Below are 15793 nucleotides of genomic sequence, written 5' to 3'. Positions count from 1 at the left end.
ATAGATAGCATTTTGGCAAGCGCAAGCAAGAAGAGAATGAAACTGTAGAACAATTTATCACAACTTTGCGTGGATTGGCCACATCGTGTGAATTTGGGATTACACTTGATGAGAGACTTCGTGATCATTTCATGCTGGAGTGTAGAGACAGCAAAGTAAGGAAGCCTTTTGGGCCAAAGGGAGTCCTTCTTTAGAAGAAGTAATCGGAGTTGCGAAAGAGGTGGAGCACACCAATAAGTGTGTGAAGGAACTCGAAAGGAGAATAAGAAAGAACGAATGGCACAAATTCCAGAAGTATTGGCTATAGAAAGAAATGACTATACAAGGAAGAAAAATTCTGTCAAGAAAGATATGTCAAATGTGAAGAAGAAATATCCAAAGAGTAAAGAGAAAGGAGATGATAATGACAAATGTCGATGTTACAGATGCAATAGCTTGTTTCATTTAGCCGCTAGTGATACATGTCCAGCTATAAAGGAGTTATGCAAAAGATGCAATAGGAGAGGGCATCTCACTAAGTGTTGCAGAACCAAAAAAAGAGAACACAAATTGTTTGGAAGAATTATGCGAAAGTTCTGAAGAATGTACTTTTGCGGTTGAACATGTTGTCTCCTGTGAAAACAATAATGATGAGGATGCCTACAAGGTAAAGCCCATGGCTATGATAGAATTAAATAGTAAGCAACTTGACATGATAATTGACTCTGGTGCGAAATATACCCTGCTGCCCAAGTTTCTGTTTGATAAAATCTTTGGACCTAACATAAACTTAAATGTGATTGACATCAAGCCAGTGGCTTATGGAGGAAAGCAAATTGATCTAATTGGTTGGTTTTGGGCAGTAATGAAATTTAAAGACAGGTCAGCTAAAGGAAAATTATATGTCACAGTGAAAGGAATGCAACCGCTTTTACGTTGGTCCCACCAGGCCAGATTAAAGATAAAACTGGATCCATGTGCGGAGGAGTCAGTCTACGCTGTGGATCAGGGAGCGGGAGCACAAATAAGAACTTTTGATGATCATATTGTATTCAGGGAAGAACTTGATGTGTTAAAAGATTTCACCAACAACATCAAATTAAAGCATGATGCTGTCCCTGTGGTACAGAAATTGAGGCCAGTACCGTTGAATGTAAAGTCAGCGGTAAAAGAAGAACTTGGAAAGATTGGTATGTGATGGTGTGATTGAAAGAACTGAGTCATCAGAATGGGTGTCACCTTTGGTAATAATTTACAAACCAAATGGAAAATTGAGGTTGTGCATAGACCTTAGATGTGTCAATAAATGTGTAATTCCTGATAGGCACCCGTTGCCAAATATAGCTGAAATGTTGGGTACCATTAGAGGTGCTAAAATTATGAGTACGTTAGATCTGAGGTCTGCTTACCATCAGAAAATGTTACATCCTATGTCAAGAGATATCACTGCATTTATTACCGTTGAGGGATCGCTTCGCTGCAAGAGGATGCCTTTTGGTCTTGTTTCCACTGCGTCAGTGTTCCAACGAGTAATGTATCAACTTTTTCATCAAATGCAGGGAATTTTATGTTTTCAGGACGATGTATTCATATATGGTAAGGATCAAAGGGAGCATGATGATAGACTATATAAGGTTCTAAATATATTTAAGAATGCTGGTCTTACTTTGATTAAGGATAAATGTAAGTTCAATCGGTCTACCATAACGTATTTAGGCCATGAATTATCAGAGAAAGGCATCAGACCTAAAGAGGAATTGGTCTACAACATTTTGAATTTTCCTATCCCAGATAACAAAGAGAAGTTGATTTCATTTCTAGGGATGGCTGCGTTTTATGCAAAGTTTATTTCTGATCTAGCGAGTAAGACATTTCAAATGAGGAAGTTGGTGAAAAAGAATGTAAGATTTGTTTGGAATAAGGTATGTGAAGATGTGTTCAACAAAGTTAAACTAAATTTGAATGCTGAACCTACTCTCAAAGCTTTTAATCCAAACATCACCAGTATTATTACCACGGATGCTAGCAATCATGGTTTGGGTGCTGGTTTATCGTAAGTGGAATGCAGAAGTGAATACCCAATTGTATTTGCTTCAAGGGTTTTAAAACAAGCTGAGACCAATTATTCCACTATTGTAAAAGAGCTACTGGCTGTGAAATGGGCTGTTGAGAACTTTAGGTCATTTCTATGGGGAACAAAGTTTGTTGTGAGGTCTGATCACAAACCTCTTAAGGAAATTCTCACCACAAAATGACTCGATAAGACCTCATCTAGTATTAGAAAATGGGTAGCGAGTCTACAAGAATATAATTTTGATGTTGAATTTGTACAAGGGGTTAAGAATAAATCAGCTGATTGTCTTTTGAGATTAACCAATGTGGTCGAAAGTGTGATGATGATGAGAGTAACAATGAAGAACACATTTTAAGTATATGCCAGGATATTGTATCTGATTGATTGATTGATTGATTGTTTATTTGTATAGCACCTTTGCACAATGTGCTTCAAAGTGCTTCAAGTAGGGAGGGAGCATGGGAAAATACAGTAACATTCTTACAGGTCCTTGAAACAAATCAGAATGTGAACAATAACTATCAAATCATAACAGATAGTACAAGTGCATGGAACAATAAGGGAGAGGAGAGGGAAGGAAAAGAAAAGGAGAAACATTAAGCAGTAACATTACTATACCTGGCGGTAATTGTTGCAGTGCAAGAGTGACAATAGGAGGGGGTGGAGGGCAGGTGGCGGGAGGGGAGAAGGGAAAAGGAGAGGAACAAAACATTTGACTATCTTAAAGGGTCAGCAACCTACCAAGATAGTGCTGGGGAGGGAGTGGGAGGATAAAACAGGAGGGAGGGGGAGGACAGACAAGCTTTTATCAGAAGTCAAGGGACTGTTATAAGAGTAAGGGCTAAGATAAAAGAAAGATGAAAGAGGTGAAAGAGGGGAAGGGCGAGATGGCTGAAAGAGGCAGGCAGCTACAATCAATACGCCAGATGGTAATTGGGGAAGTACCTAGCAACACAGGATAGGGAACGCTGAGATGGGGGAAGGGGAAGAGGCTGCAAAACACAGGCGACTACAAATTACTATGCCTGACGGCATTGGGGTATTGCCTAGCTTGCACAGTACAGGGGAGGGAGAGATGGGGGGGAGGGGAAGAGGCTGCAAAAGACAGGCGACTACAAATTACTATTCCTGACGGCAATTAGGGTAGTATAGGAGATTTACTGGAGGGAGGGCAAAGAGGGCAAGAGAGGGGAGGAGGGACGAGGGGGGGAGGAGAGGGAAGAGGGGTAAGGATGGAAGGCAGGAAAGGGGTAAGGGGGGAAGGGAAACCTCACGGAGAGCAAGGGGTGGGTGAGAGGTGGACTTTGAGAGAAAAGGGGGGGAAAGGGGAGAGGATGGGGACGGAAAAGAAGGGAAGGGTGGAGAGGAGGATGCCCTGAGGGAATTATGGGCCAGGGGGGGCACACAGACACACTCAAGGGGCAGAGGGGGCACACAGATACTCTTGGGGGGCAGAGGGGGCAAACAGACACACTCGAGGGGCAGAGGGGGCACACAGACACTCTCGGGGCAGAGGGGGCACAGACACACTCGGGCAGCAGAGGGGGCACACAGACACACTTGGGGGGCAGAGGGGGCACACAGACACACTTGGGGGGGCAGAGGGGCCACACAGACACACTCGGGGAGGATGGATCTGAGGATGAGGGGTTGTGTGCAATAGACTTGGATGAAATTCTCTCAAAGGTGAGGGAGTTACTCAAAAGTGGCGTGAAAGGTGGTGAAATCAGAAAAGGTGTCTTGCCAGATGCAGTGAGACACGTATTTGACGAGTTACATTTGCATAAGAGTTTAGTTCTAAGAAATGGGAAACTTTATCTACCTGTAGGGGTGAGGAAGAAGATTTTACAGATAGCTCATGAGGGACATCAAGCGATGACCAACACTAAGCAGAGAGTTAGACAGGAGATTTGGTGTCCTGCTGTTTATCTGGAAGTGGAAAGACTCATCTGTGATTGTTGTAGTTGTGAAGATTCAGCTAAAGGGTATGTGGCTAGGCAGATGCCAATGACCATAACTTCAATTCCCACCATACCTTGGTACCATGTTGGCTTAGATATTGTAGGTCCCGTAAGAAGTCAAGGTAATTTGAAATATTGTATGGTACTTATTGACATGTTGTCCAGGTGGGTAGAAGTTGAGTGGGTGCAAAACATTTGTCCAAAAGATGTGGGAGTATGAAGATGTTCAAAACAAGAGTATGGTGGGTAAAATCATGTTAGTGTCAGGAAGGAAGTAGAACTAAACAGAGAGATGCAAGTTCATAAGACTGGTTGTAATAAACAAATATGTACAAGACCATCATATCTCAAAGATTATGTAAATTGAAACTGTAGTTCATGTATACTGCTAATTCTTTAGAATTTGTTACAGATATTGCAACGGATATTCAATTTATTTTCAATTTTGTTATGTAATGTGTAAACACCACAATCAAGATTGTATATATGTTCTTGTGTATATGTTCAAACCAGTTTTTTTTTCACTGTAAAAGGAGGAGGTGTGTAGTATTCCATTGGGGTGTGCAGTATTCCATCGGTTAGTATGTCTATGTATTAGTTTCTCAATATATCTTTTTGGCTTATCATTTATTTGTGTCACTGTAAAGAAGGGAGGCGTGTAGTATCCCATTGTTATAGGTTATTATTTATGTATCTGTTTTATGGTATATATTGTTTGTTTATTCATATGTGCAGATGCCTATAGATATGGAACATAGAATGTTGTAGGAAGAGAGGATGCTAGAATGTTAGTGTTGGAAGAATGATGCACTTTAAAGGTTCAGTTATGTTCTGTGAACTGTGATGACTGGTGGGTTTCAATCCTCACACTTGAATAAACCTTTTAAACCATCAAATCCATGTGAGAGGATATTTCAACTGAATAGCAGTCAGACAGTCAGCGATGAGAGAGGAGCAAGAGAAAGCAGTAGAGGGAAGCTTGAAGGAGAGATGTGTGTCATCTATATAACACTGGAAGTGAGGAGAGAAGGAGGAGATCAGGTGGGCCATAGAGGCAAGGTAGATATTGAAAAGCCACAGCGAGAGGATATAGCCTTGAGGGGCAGCGCAGGTGGAGAGAGTGATAGGGGAAAGAAAAGGGCCCAGTTGAATTTGGGAAGGACGGTCGGAGTGGAAGGAGGTCAACCAGTCCAGAGCCACAACCGTGATGACAAGGGTTTCACAGAGCCGATTTGTCAGGGTGACATGATTGACCATGTCGACGGCAGAGGAAAGATCCAGAAGGATAAGAACGGAAGGAGAGTTTGAATCAAGATTTGAGAGCAAGTCTTCACGGGTGTTCAGTAGAGCAGATTCTTCTATGCCTTTGGCTGATTTGAAGCCATACAGGTGGTCATGGAGACAATAAACAGATTCAGTGTGTTGGATCAGTTGGGAGATAGCCAGCTTCTCCAGGGGTTTCCCTGGAATGGGGTAATGGAGAGAGGGCAGAAGGTAGCAGGGCAAGATGGGTCAGCAGAGGGCTTTTTGAGGAGAGAATGCTTGAGGGGTAGCGGAAGGAGCTGTGGCAGAGGAGTGATTACAGAAGTCAGCCAGGGAATGTGCAAGTGAGGGAATGCTGTCCTTGATAGTTCTGGAGGAGCAGGGAAGCACCTATTTGGAGGAGACTTTCACAGAGCGGACTTGTCTAGAGACCTCATCCGGTGCTATAGGTGAGAAAGAGGAGAATAGAAAGGAGGGTAGAGGGGGGCCAAGGGAGACCTGAGAGTTTGTGGAGGAGGAGGAAGGGCAGTAGAGGAGAGTGAGGGCAGAATCCCTTGAGTTTTGGTTAAGAAGTGGGTGGCCAGTGAAGTACAGAGGGTCAGAGATGGAAGGGGAGAGGTGGAGACTGCAATAGGATTGGCGAGTACCTTGCAGATTTTAAACAGTTCACCAGTGTTGTTAGTTGCCCCAGAGGTGTGGGCTTGGATATGGACCATCTTCTTAGATCGGATGGAGAGTCTTTAATGCCTATGGAGCAGGCAGCAGGCCAGATGCCGCCACTTCCGCTCAGCCACTGTGCACTTGCATTTCAGGGAGCGAGGTTGGAGCCATACCAGGTGTTGTGCTTGGCAGCAGGCTTCATTCAGATCCTCATGACAGGGGCAAGGATGTCCAGGGTGTTGGTGATAGAGAGGTGAAAGTTAGAAAGGGCAGAGTCAGTGTAGGAGTTTGTGGAAGGAGTAGGCAGGGGAATGAAAGTGGCAGCAACTGACACTCATTTCATTGGTCGAATAATGTAGAAGGAGACAGGCAGTGCAGGCAAAGGCTTAGCTGGGGGTTGCCCTAAGAGATCCAGATGAGAAGACAGGGGAGCATGGTCAGACCAGGATAGAGGTGTAGTGAGAGGGTTGGAGAAGGGGATGTAAGAAAACTAAGAGAGCATCCATGATATGCCCGGCAGAGTGTGTCGGACCGGAGGGATAAATGGTGAGGCAAAGAACATCACAGAGATTGCGGAAGAGACCAGTGGCCAAAACTGGAGAATCAATATGGATATTGAAGTCTCTGAGGAGGAGATGCTTGGAAGTGGAGGCAAGGAGAGAAGCGGTGAGGTCAGACCACTCTGAGAGGAAGAGGGAGATAGGACCAGAGGTCCTGTAGATGGTAGTGAGAGTCAAAGAGAGGGTAGGAGAGACACCAAGCCTGCAGACGATGCATATAAAGGAAGATTAAGACTGAGTGGGAATGATAGTAGCAGGGATCCACTCAGGGATGATCAAGGCAACTCCACCTCCATAACGGTTAGACCTGGGCTTAGAGAGGATCTTGTAGCCCTCAGGGAGGAGAGTGTTAAAAGCAGTGACAGAGCTAGCAGTGAACCATGTCTCAGTGAGAGCGAGAACGTCAAGGTCAACTTCTTCAAGAAAGAGACAGATGTCAGAAGAGTGTTTAAATGCAGAGTGAGAGTTCAGGGTGCCATGACAGCACCATTCTGATAGACATTAATGATGCACCTAAAGGATGAGCAGCCTGCCAAGAGTACTTCCCATCTGGTGCTACCATTAATGGGCAACAAACTGAAAGGAGGACATAGACCATATGGGGAGTCCATAGGTCAGGGGAGGGAGCACCAAAGAGGATTTCAGTGACAGTCTGCCTGGAGGAAGCATTGACGTAGGTGTCGGCAATGGGCAGGTCTGGATTGGAGAGCAGGAGATCTTTTTTTAACCGTTTCCTTCCAGGCTTCGAGATCGACGTAGGACAGGTGATAGAGTAGCAGTTGGAATAGATAGGAGAGATGGAGAGCATCATGGAAAGGAGAGAGCAGAGAGATGGAAAAAGGAGGGAGATATACGAAGAACTGCACAAGGCATGACAAACTCACCAGGCGCCCAGCAGCAGACAGTTGCAGAAAGTCAGGTACACAAGGTGTCCTCTCCAGACACTTCAGGGCCAGCACTGGCCAGTAGACAACCCCTTCAAATTGGTCAGAGGCATAGATGCAACAGGGAATAGGTCTTGGGTTTGAAAGTCTATGGTGCCTTCAAGATAGGTGCATTGTGCTTTTTAATATATGCATGCTTGCACACGTTCATTTATGTTCTATAGCACCATAGGAACATGTACCTTACATATGATGATATGCCAGTCGCATAGCAGCATTCCTGTGGCATTTATTTATTTTTATTTATTTATTTGGATTCGTAGAGCGCGCTTCAGCCCGCAGGCACAAAGGCGCTGTAACAGAGTTTAAGGAGGCTTACTTGAGGGTTACAATGAAGCCGCCCATGAGAGAACTTGTTCATATTGCAGGGTCACATGTTTTGGAGCATCACAGGTTACATCACAAGATACATCAAACAAAGAGGTTTGTTTTGATAGCTTTGCGAAACGCTGAGTGAGTATTTGAGGCTGCCGCTTATATATTGGTAGCAGCTGCAATACTATACTGTACCCACATATTTTGGATCGAGCTGAGTGCTAAATAAAAGCGTAAAAGCAAGGCGCATTGCTGCTACACCTCCATTTTGCAGTCCATCTCTGCATTGATTTCTTCCTCCGTCTTGGAAGAGCCCCACGTTTTACACATGCATGAGATTTTCATTTGTAGGCATAAAGCATTGGATTCCTATGGAATCTGATTTGCATTTGCACCTGCTAATGAGCAGGCGGATTCCTTAGGAATCCATTAGTAAATTCCACCTGCACACACAAAGTGGAGAATAAAATATTACAGTAAAGGCAATTTTGCCTGGTTTTATTTTCGAAATTACACTGCGTTTTGAACATGTTTTAAATTGTACGCAGGGACCTAAACAGAAAGTCAATTCTAACTTTTGTCATCCCTGCATAACATTTCCATTTACTTTAGATGGCCCTCGTTGACTATACGAGGACAATGACAATACTAGGGATATTATGCCATTACTGTGCAATTTTACTTTGCACTTCACACATGACAATCAAAACCGATTGGCTTTGCCAATGCCTGTTTAATGAGGTAACTCTTTGTTAAAAGTAAAATAAATCCTGTGTTTCTTGAAAGAACAAAAAAGTCAGAGTTGTATTGTTCTTACTTGGTTCCCTTTTTCATTTGTTGACTGCTCACACTGACTGAATCCTTCCACAAACATATTTGTTTGCCCACCCATTGACATCCAGGGGTATAAAGCACCTGACCTATCACATAATTCTCCTGTTTTCCTTCCTGTTCTTCTAGATGGAGAATTCTAGAGCGGTCAGCTGAGCTTGTCTCTTGTTTTCCTGAAGGTTTTACCCCACTGCTGGGCTTAGCAGGTCTAAGAATGCCGCTACTGGGCTTGGACTTTGGCTGGGGAGGTTGCCGATCTCAGGTCGGTCCCAGGCCTAGTGAGTATGGGGCAGACTGGGAGTCTCTGCTCGGCTATGCCCCAGGGGTGCCCAAGTTTGTGGGTGGCTTCAGAGGGATGTCTTGTTTGGTGCCCTTCCAGGAGTTTTGACCCTGCCGTTTTGTGGGTCTAAGACTGCTGTTTTGTTATTTCGCCCTCAGCCCCTGCTGGGCTTGACTTCAAGAGAAGAGGTCAACCACAGGTGTGGTGTGTCTTGGGGGTTGAGAGCTAGGGATGGCCAGGCTGTGGGTGGCTGTGGAAGGCTCTCCATGAACCTGCAATGGGCAAGGTACTGGGATTGGGCCACAGAATTTAACACAGTTAAGGGGTCACTTAGGTCCACACTTTGCCATGACTTAAGAAAGAAGCACTGCATGAGGATGTGTGCATTGTATACGACCCTCCGAGGAGCCTTGAGGTAACAATGAGTAGACGAGAATTGGACTGTGGTCACTGCTTTTTTATATCTCATATGTCTTGACACGGTTATGTATATGTGGTCTGGTGGGTCCCCACTCTCAGGTGTGCAACCAAAATGGACTATTGCCGAAATCCTCCCAACGCACAGTAGACAGGCTGCCGCGCTTATGGGAAACTCTATTCCCTGCCTCGCCCCTATTAAAGAAGGAGCACTTCATGGTGATGTGTGGATTGCTAATGGCCCTCTGAGGAACCTTGGGTACAGAGTGAGTAAGGGGAAGGGGAGAGCGGTCGCTTTGTTATTCACTCTGTATCATACATGTTGCCCTTATTTTGTGTATGGGGTCTGGAGGTTCCCCATTCTCAGGTTTGCAACCAACAATTCCACTTGCAGGTTCTGCTCGGCTTTCAGAATCCTGAAGTGGGTACAGTTCCGGTGGCACTACCCATGCTGGGGCTCATGCCATCATGTGCAGACATACACGGTGAGCGACATTATGGCTATGAATCCTCCCATGGCACACTGGACAGGCTACTGATGTTACTGGACAAACCATTTCTCTTGCTCACTTAATTATTCGGGTAAGGATTTTGGGGCTGCACCAAAGAAAGAGTTAGCAGTCAGACTGATTGAAGTCTTTCCCTCTGACCTACCTTTACTCCCCCATTGTTGAACCTGTATTTCTTTACAGTATGTCCCAGGTTTATCTGGATAACATGAAGAAGCAGCTGGTGTGGGTGTTTGACGGCACACCATGCATGAGGAATGCGGTTCCTAGCAAGAGAGAGGTTGTACCTTTCTGTCTATGCTGTCGGGAGTGCCTGTCCCTCTGAATGAAACTTTTTAGCTGGTTACTATGGACATCAGTGGGCACCGGTGGAAGTAATTGGTGCATCTAGCTGGCTGCTCAACAGATTGGATCAAATCCAGGTGTGAGGTGGCCAAAGCCTGTTTTTGTGTTTCCATTTTCTTCTTGCAGAAATCTGTATTTGTATCAGAGAGTGTTTAAGACAGAAACAAGTTAATGTGATGCAAGCATGTGTTGCCCCGGACCAGGCCAGGGCCGTGGACAAAAAGGACGCACCGCCGGAGGATTGCAATACAACCTTCTTTTCCTGAGATTCCATGAACTGGCGCCAACCGCGCCTTCACCCTTTAACTCCCCCCAACTTACGTAATCGCTCCCACCCCTCTGTGGGCAGACCTGCCTCTTAAAGGTGCGGTGGTCGCTAACATCACCCCCGGACAAATGTTCAAACGTCGGGGCTAGCCCTCTTCAACCAGTCCTGCTGGTCTCTTGATCACTCGCTGGGGCCTCTCATATCGAGTCTCCACTTCTCCGCCAGCTGTGGTATCCTCACCCGTTTCCGTCCCGTCGGCGGCTCCCCCTGGTGGAATCCATAAGTCATCCCACGGTTCCCAGGGCACCGGGGTGCAGAGCAGCATGGGAGATTCGCTTTTTTCTCTTTTGAGATAATGCTTGAATTGTGAACAGTTCCTCGTGACAGCTTTGTCTTGGTCCTGTGCTGTCACCATTGTGCCCTTTATGGGCGTGACCTTCATGGGGCTAGGAGCGAACCTTGAATCAGTCTTTCGGATCATGGGCTGTTGCACTAGTACTTCGCCCCCGATCTGAAAATCGTTGGCCATTGCTCTGCTCCGTGCATCCGTGTCCTGTTTGGTTTTCTCTTTCACTTCTGCGTCTCTGTGAGCTACTTCGGCATCAGTGTCGTCATCTAAGGTCGATAAGCTTCGTAAAATGCGAGTGTGCACGTCATATTGGACCATTAACTCTGCAGGTGTGTTGTTGGTGGCCTCGTGAGTAGTGTTTCGATAGTCTCTGAGGAGCCGGCATAGGGCTTGATGTGGATTCACTGCTTCGATGCGGGGTCTTTGGATTGTCTTTTTTATTGATGCAATAAACCGTTTGGCCATTCCATTCGCCTGTGGCCACCGCTGTGTTATTTTCATGCATTTGAATCCTAGGTGTCTTGCTAGTGCTGCAAATTCGTATCCGTTGAACGGTGCCCGTTGTCAGACTTGGACTGGGAATGCCCCATTCGCTGAGTACTTCGTCTAGCACGGCAGCTACCTGGGAAAATGCTGTGGTGGTTAGTTTCTTGACGATGGGGAATCTCGAGTACTCATCGATCAGGAGGAGGAAGTATTCCCCTGATTCCATTGGTCCGTAGAAATCAGCGGCTACCCTTTTCCATGGTCTTTCTGGTATTTGGATGTGTTGCAGTGGCGCAAGAGGTTCAGCGGGCGACGTGCACTGGCAGGCGTGACAGTTCTTTATCCATTCATCCACTGCTGCGTCCAGAAAGGGAAACCATATGTGGCATCGCAGTTGCTTTTTCATGTTTTCGGCTCCTCAGTGTCCTTCGAGTGCTGTGCGGACAACATCTGCTCTCAGGGCGGCAGGGATGACTATGCAGCAGCCTCTGAGAAGTATGTTGTGGTCTTTCACGGCTAGCTCGCTGTGCACTCTTGCAAGTCTTTCTATCTCTTCTTTGCACACCCCCGGTTGAGCCAACATTGCGCGTCGGTAGTCTCTCCACTTGTTGGTTGATGTGAGACTGATGGCAAGTGAGGTTGTGGGGTCCGCTGCCGAGGCCGCGGCGACAGTTTCCAACGATAATGCTGGTGGTAGCGAGTTCGTCACCACATAATTGATATGGGCGACATCACCCCCCCGGGTCAGCGGGATCCCCACCGGATGTCTTGATAGATAATCAGTAGGGGTTCAGGTCGCCTCCTGGGCAGTGTACTATATCGTAGTCATATTCTTGAAGGCGAATGCCCCAGCATTCTATCCTTGGGGGCATTTTCATGTGGGTTGCCAAACAGCGAGAGCAATGCCTGGTGGTTGGTTATTAGGGTGAATTGTTTTCCAATCAGCAAGTTATGAAAGTGTTCGCAGGCCCAGACCGCCACCAGGCTTTCCTTCTCAGCGTTCTCTATGTTGTGAGTAGGCCGCCTCGGAGGGGACAATGCCCTGCTTGCATAGGCTACTACGTGTCTGGTATTGACATCAGGACCGCTCGTATGTGCTAAAATGGCACCTAGGCCTACCGGGCTGGCGTCTACTATCACTTCCGTGTGCCAGGACGGGTTGAAGTAGGCTAGGCGATGAGCCTCCATGAGTGCTTGTTTGATCGTGCTGACCACGCATTGGCATGCTGGGGACCAGTTGAACATTGCGTCTTTCTGTAGGAGTTTCCGAAGTGGTTTCGTGTTTTGACAAGACTTTCATAGATCGGACTTGTCTAGAAACCTCCTCTGAAGAGAACAGGGGAAAGGCAGAGAAGGAGGGAGGAGAGATATCTGAAGAAGGGCCAGAGGAAGAGCAGGGGCTAGAGGGAGGAGGAGGAGCAGAAGAGAGAGAGGACAGGATGTACTGAGTTTTAGAGATGGAATGAGAAGCCAGGGCTGTGCAGAGGGCCTGAGAAGGGACAGGAGAGGTAGAGACTGCACCAGGATTTCCTAGCTCCTTGCAGATTTTAAAGAGTTGCCTGTCAGTTGTGTCAATGAGGTCTAGGTGGTTGGGCAGGTCCTTGCTTCACCTTAAATGATAGATGGAGCAGGTATAGTACAGCTCTTGGTAGTTGGGCCATTAAAGATGTGGCATATGTAATGGGCAGCTAGTTGCACCCTCTGTGATTTATAGCATATGTTGGGTTCCGGGACTGTATTAATTGAGGAAGATGCTCTGAGTAGTTCTCCCAGCCTCTTCCGCTTCCAGGGTAGAGTTTCTTAACTTCTGCCTGCTGCAGGGATGAGGCTGGTTCTTTACAATGTTGTACTGTGTCATGTTTAGAACATTGGGACATGTCGGTCCTTCAACACCATTCTGTTGGTTGCGGTGGTGAGACTGACCCATACTGGGTATGCTGGAGGATTAAGTCCTGTGGTGTGGTGGTTTTGGGGTACCTGTTCTCTGAATTAGTCTGTGTCCTCCTTTCCTCCAAATCTCAGATTTGTTGGGAGGCACCAGCCTCTGGGTAGGAGGTTCCAGCGCTGCCCCTCATACCGGTGTACAAGAGAGGCGGAGTGTCCTCTGATGGGCCCATAGGTCAGAGCTCACCCTCTAGTACCTGTAAAACAAGATGGCTGCACCAAGTGAGGAATGGGGGTGCAGGATTCACTTACTCCAAGACTATTCAATAAGGACAACTCAATAGTTTGGCAAAGGGAAGTCCGTTTAATGATAAGTACAAAAAACGGGGAAACACATGGGAATCAGCAGTGATGCGATCTCCTGTCTCGCTCCAACTTCCCCGAACTTCATGCAAACAGTAACATTTATACTCAAAACTCATCATCATTGACGTCTAACTCTATACATTCATCATGTGATATTATTGGTCGGAAAGGGTAACTTAAGTATAGGTGTTATATCTGTATAGGGTAACAGAGCATGTGGATTGGATAACTCTTATCGGGTGGGCGTCTACGCCCATCCCTCTAGATCACACGTGATGGACGTCACTACAATTACGACGTCCTATTGGTTCTGCTATCTATAGGACCCTAGATTACTTGGTCCATTGTGATTGGGTAGGTTACACCCCTAGACATACATCTCTACTTTAATTAGCAGCATGCAGAATGGACACCCAGGTGCCAAGTGTCCCAAGATTCACCCTGCCTACTTCCCATCAATCAGTACTCTAGGGCTATGTGTCAATTAGTTGGCTGCGTTTGGCCTCAAAACTGTAGCCTCTTATGTGGAGAAGTTATGGCATTGTTGGTTCTGGGTGACATCAGACATTAGTAACTCTTCGCGCCTGGCTGGTCACATGTCTGTTCACCGTGAATCTGCTTCAGTTTCCAGCATTTTGTGTATTTGATTCTTCCTTAGCCTCGCCACCTGCCTGGGCCCCCTTATCTTGACCTTCACAGGGCAGGCTGGTATGCTCTGAAGTTTGTTTCTCCAGAGTTGCCGCTCTCCTCCCTTCCTTAGGTTGACCTCGAATTCCCAGGCGTGAGCTGCTTCTTTGCTGAGTTTCGATTCCGCTCTTCCTTCTGGCTTTAGCTGGAATATGAAACTTGGCCTGGTAGGCCTCTGGCCGCCTAGGCATACTTCTGCTTTTAAAAAATGGAGTCGCACTTGTATAGTGTGCTTTATTGAGGTAGATATATGGTTGGCGCTTGCCGCTCTATTCTTCTACTAAGCATTGCAAGCAGTATCGTTTTCTTAGCTTCTTGTGTTCCAAGCCTATTTACACATGTTAGCTGGTTGGTTACTTCCATCTGGTTTCACATCGATGTTTCCTTATGTTTCAGCATTGTCTCCTCTTCCGTGTCCATTACATTTGTTTTCTTAGCTACTCGCGCTGGTGTGTTATCTTTGGTTGTCATTTTCGTTCATCCGTGAGTCTGTCCGGGCCCTTGTGTCATTACCACTGGCCATCCATTAACGCTCTTTGGGTCTCTTCGTGGATCGTCTATATGTACTCTTCATTTTGTATCAAATGCTGGTACAGTTGTCTAAGAGGGTATCGTGCAGCCCAGGGTTGCCTGGTTATGGGCGTTTCAACAGGTATGGCTCTTCTGATGTACACTGGGCAGAGTCCACGTGCAGCTCTTTGTTGGTTCATCTGCTCCTCATACGTCATGTACCTTGGCGAGTACGTTCCTGGTACCTAGAAATGGGGGGCAAGAGTGCAGGCCATGTCTGGGACCTCCTCTACACTCCCGCCTCTGGTCGGTTCATCGACCACCTCTGCTTCCTCCTTTGGATTCATCTTTTTTGGTTCTTCTGTGTCTTCTTCGTCGTCTTCAGAGTTTGTACACGATGGTGTGAATGTATGTATCTTTGGAGTCCATATTTTTATCACACCTTTCAAATTTCCTGCTGTTTTTACATGTTCGTCTTTTTTCCAGGTCATTAGCTGGCAGTCCGATTGGGCTGCAATAGATCAATTTTTCTTCATACTTTCTTCATTTCCTGGGATACATAAACTTTGTTCCTTCGGCGCAAATTCACTGGTCTTCACAAAGTCTCTTATTTCTTCATCAGTCAGGTCTCTGGGCTTCCATCCTGGTTTGACATCGACCAAAATTTTCATCCCAATGGCTTTCTTCGCAGTTTTCCGGCACTGTGTGATGATTATCTTGATAACACAGAATCCTAGCAGTATCATTGCTAATAAGGCTCCCAGAAACTTGAATATATCTGCTATGCATTGCGGGACCCATGAGAACAGTGCTCCAAACCAGATGTCATCATCCACTTCGTCTGTTTCGTCAATCATCTGTTTTTTTAAGGTTGTCAGCATACCTATGGCTTCTGTCAACGTTCCATTTTCTTTGTCATGCGAAGGTATACATGTTCAACATGATTCTCCAATTTTTGCGCAAACACCTCCATCCATTGCTGTGATCATATCAAGTACATATCTGTTCTGGATGGTCATCAATCAGATTGCTCTTAGTTCTTCTTTGATCACATTAAATCCTGTTATGGTGGTGTTGATGGTCTGCAATAACTCCCATCTGGTTA

The sequence above is a fragment of the Ambystoma mexicanum genome, chromosome 6q (genome assembly GCF_040938575.1).
Source record: "Ambystoma mexicanum isolate Mex_15411 chromosome 6q, UKY_AmexF1_1, whole genome shotgun sequence".
Taxonomy (NCBI): Eukaryota; Metazoa; Chordata; class Amphibia; order Caudata; family Ambystomatidae; genus Ambystoma; species Ambystoma mexicanum.
This window is presented reverse-complemented; position numbering follows the sequence as displayed.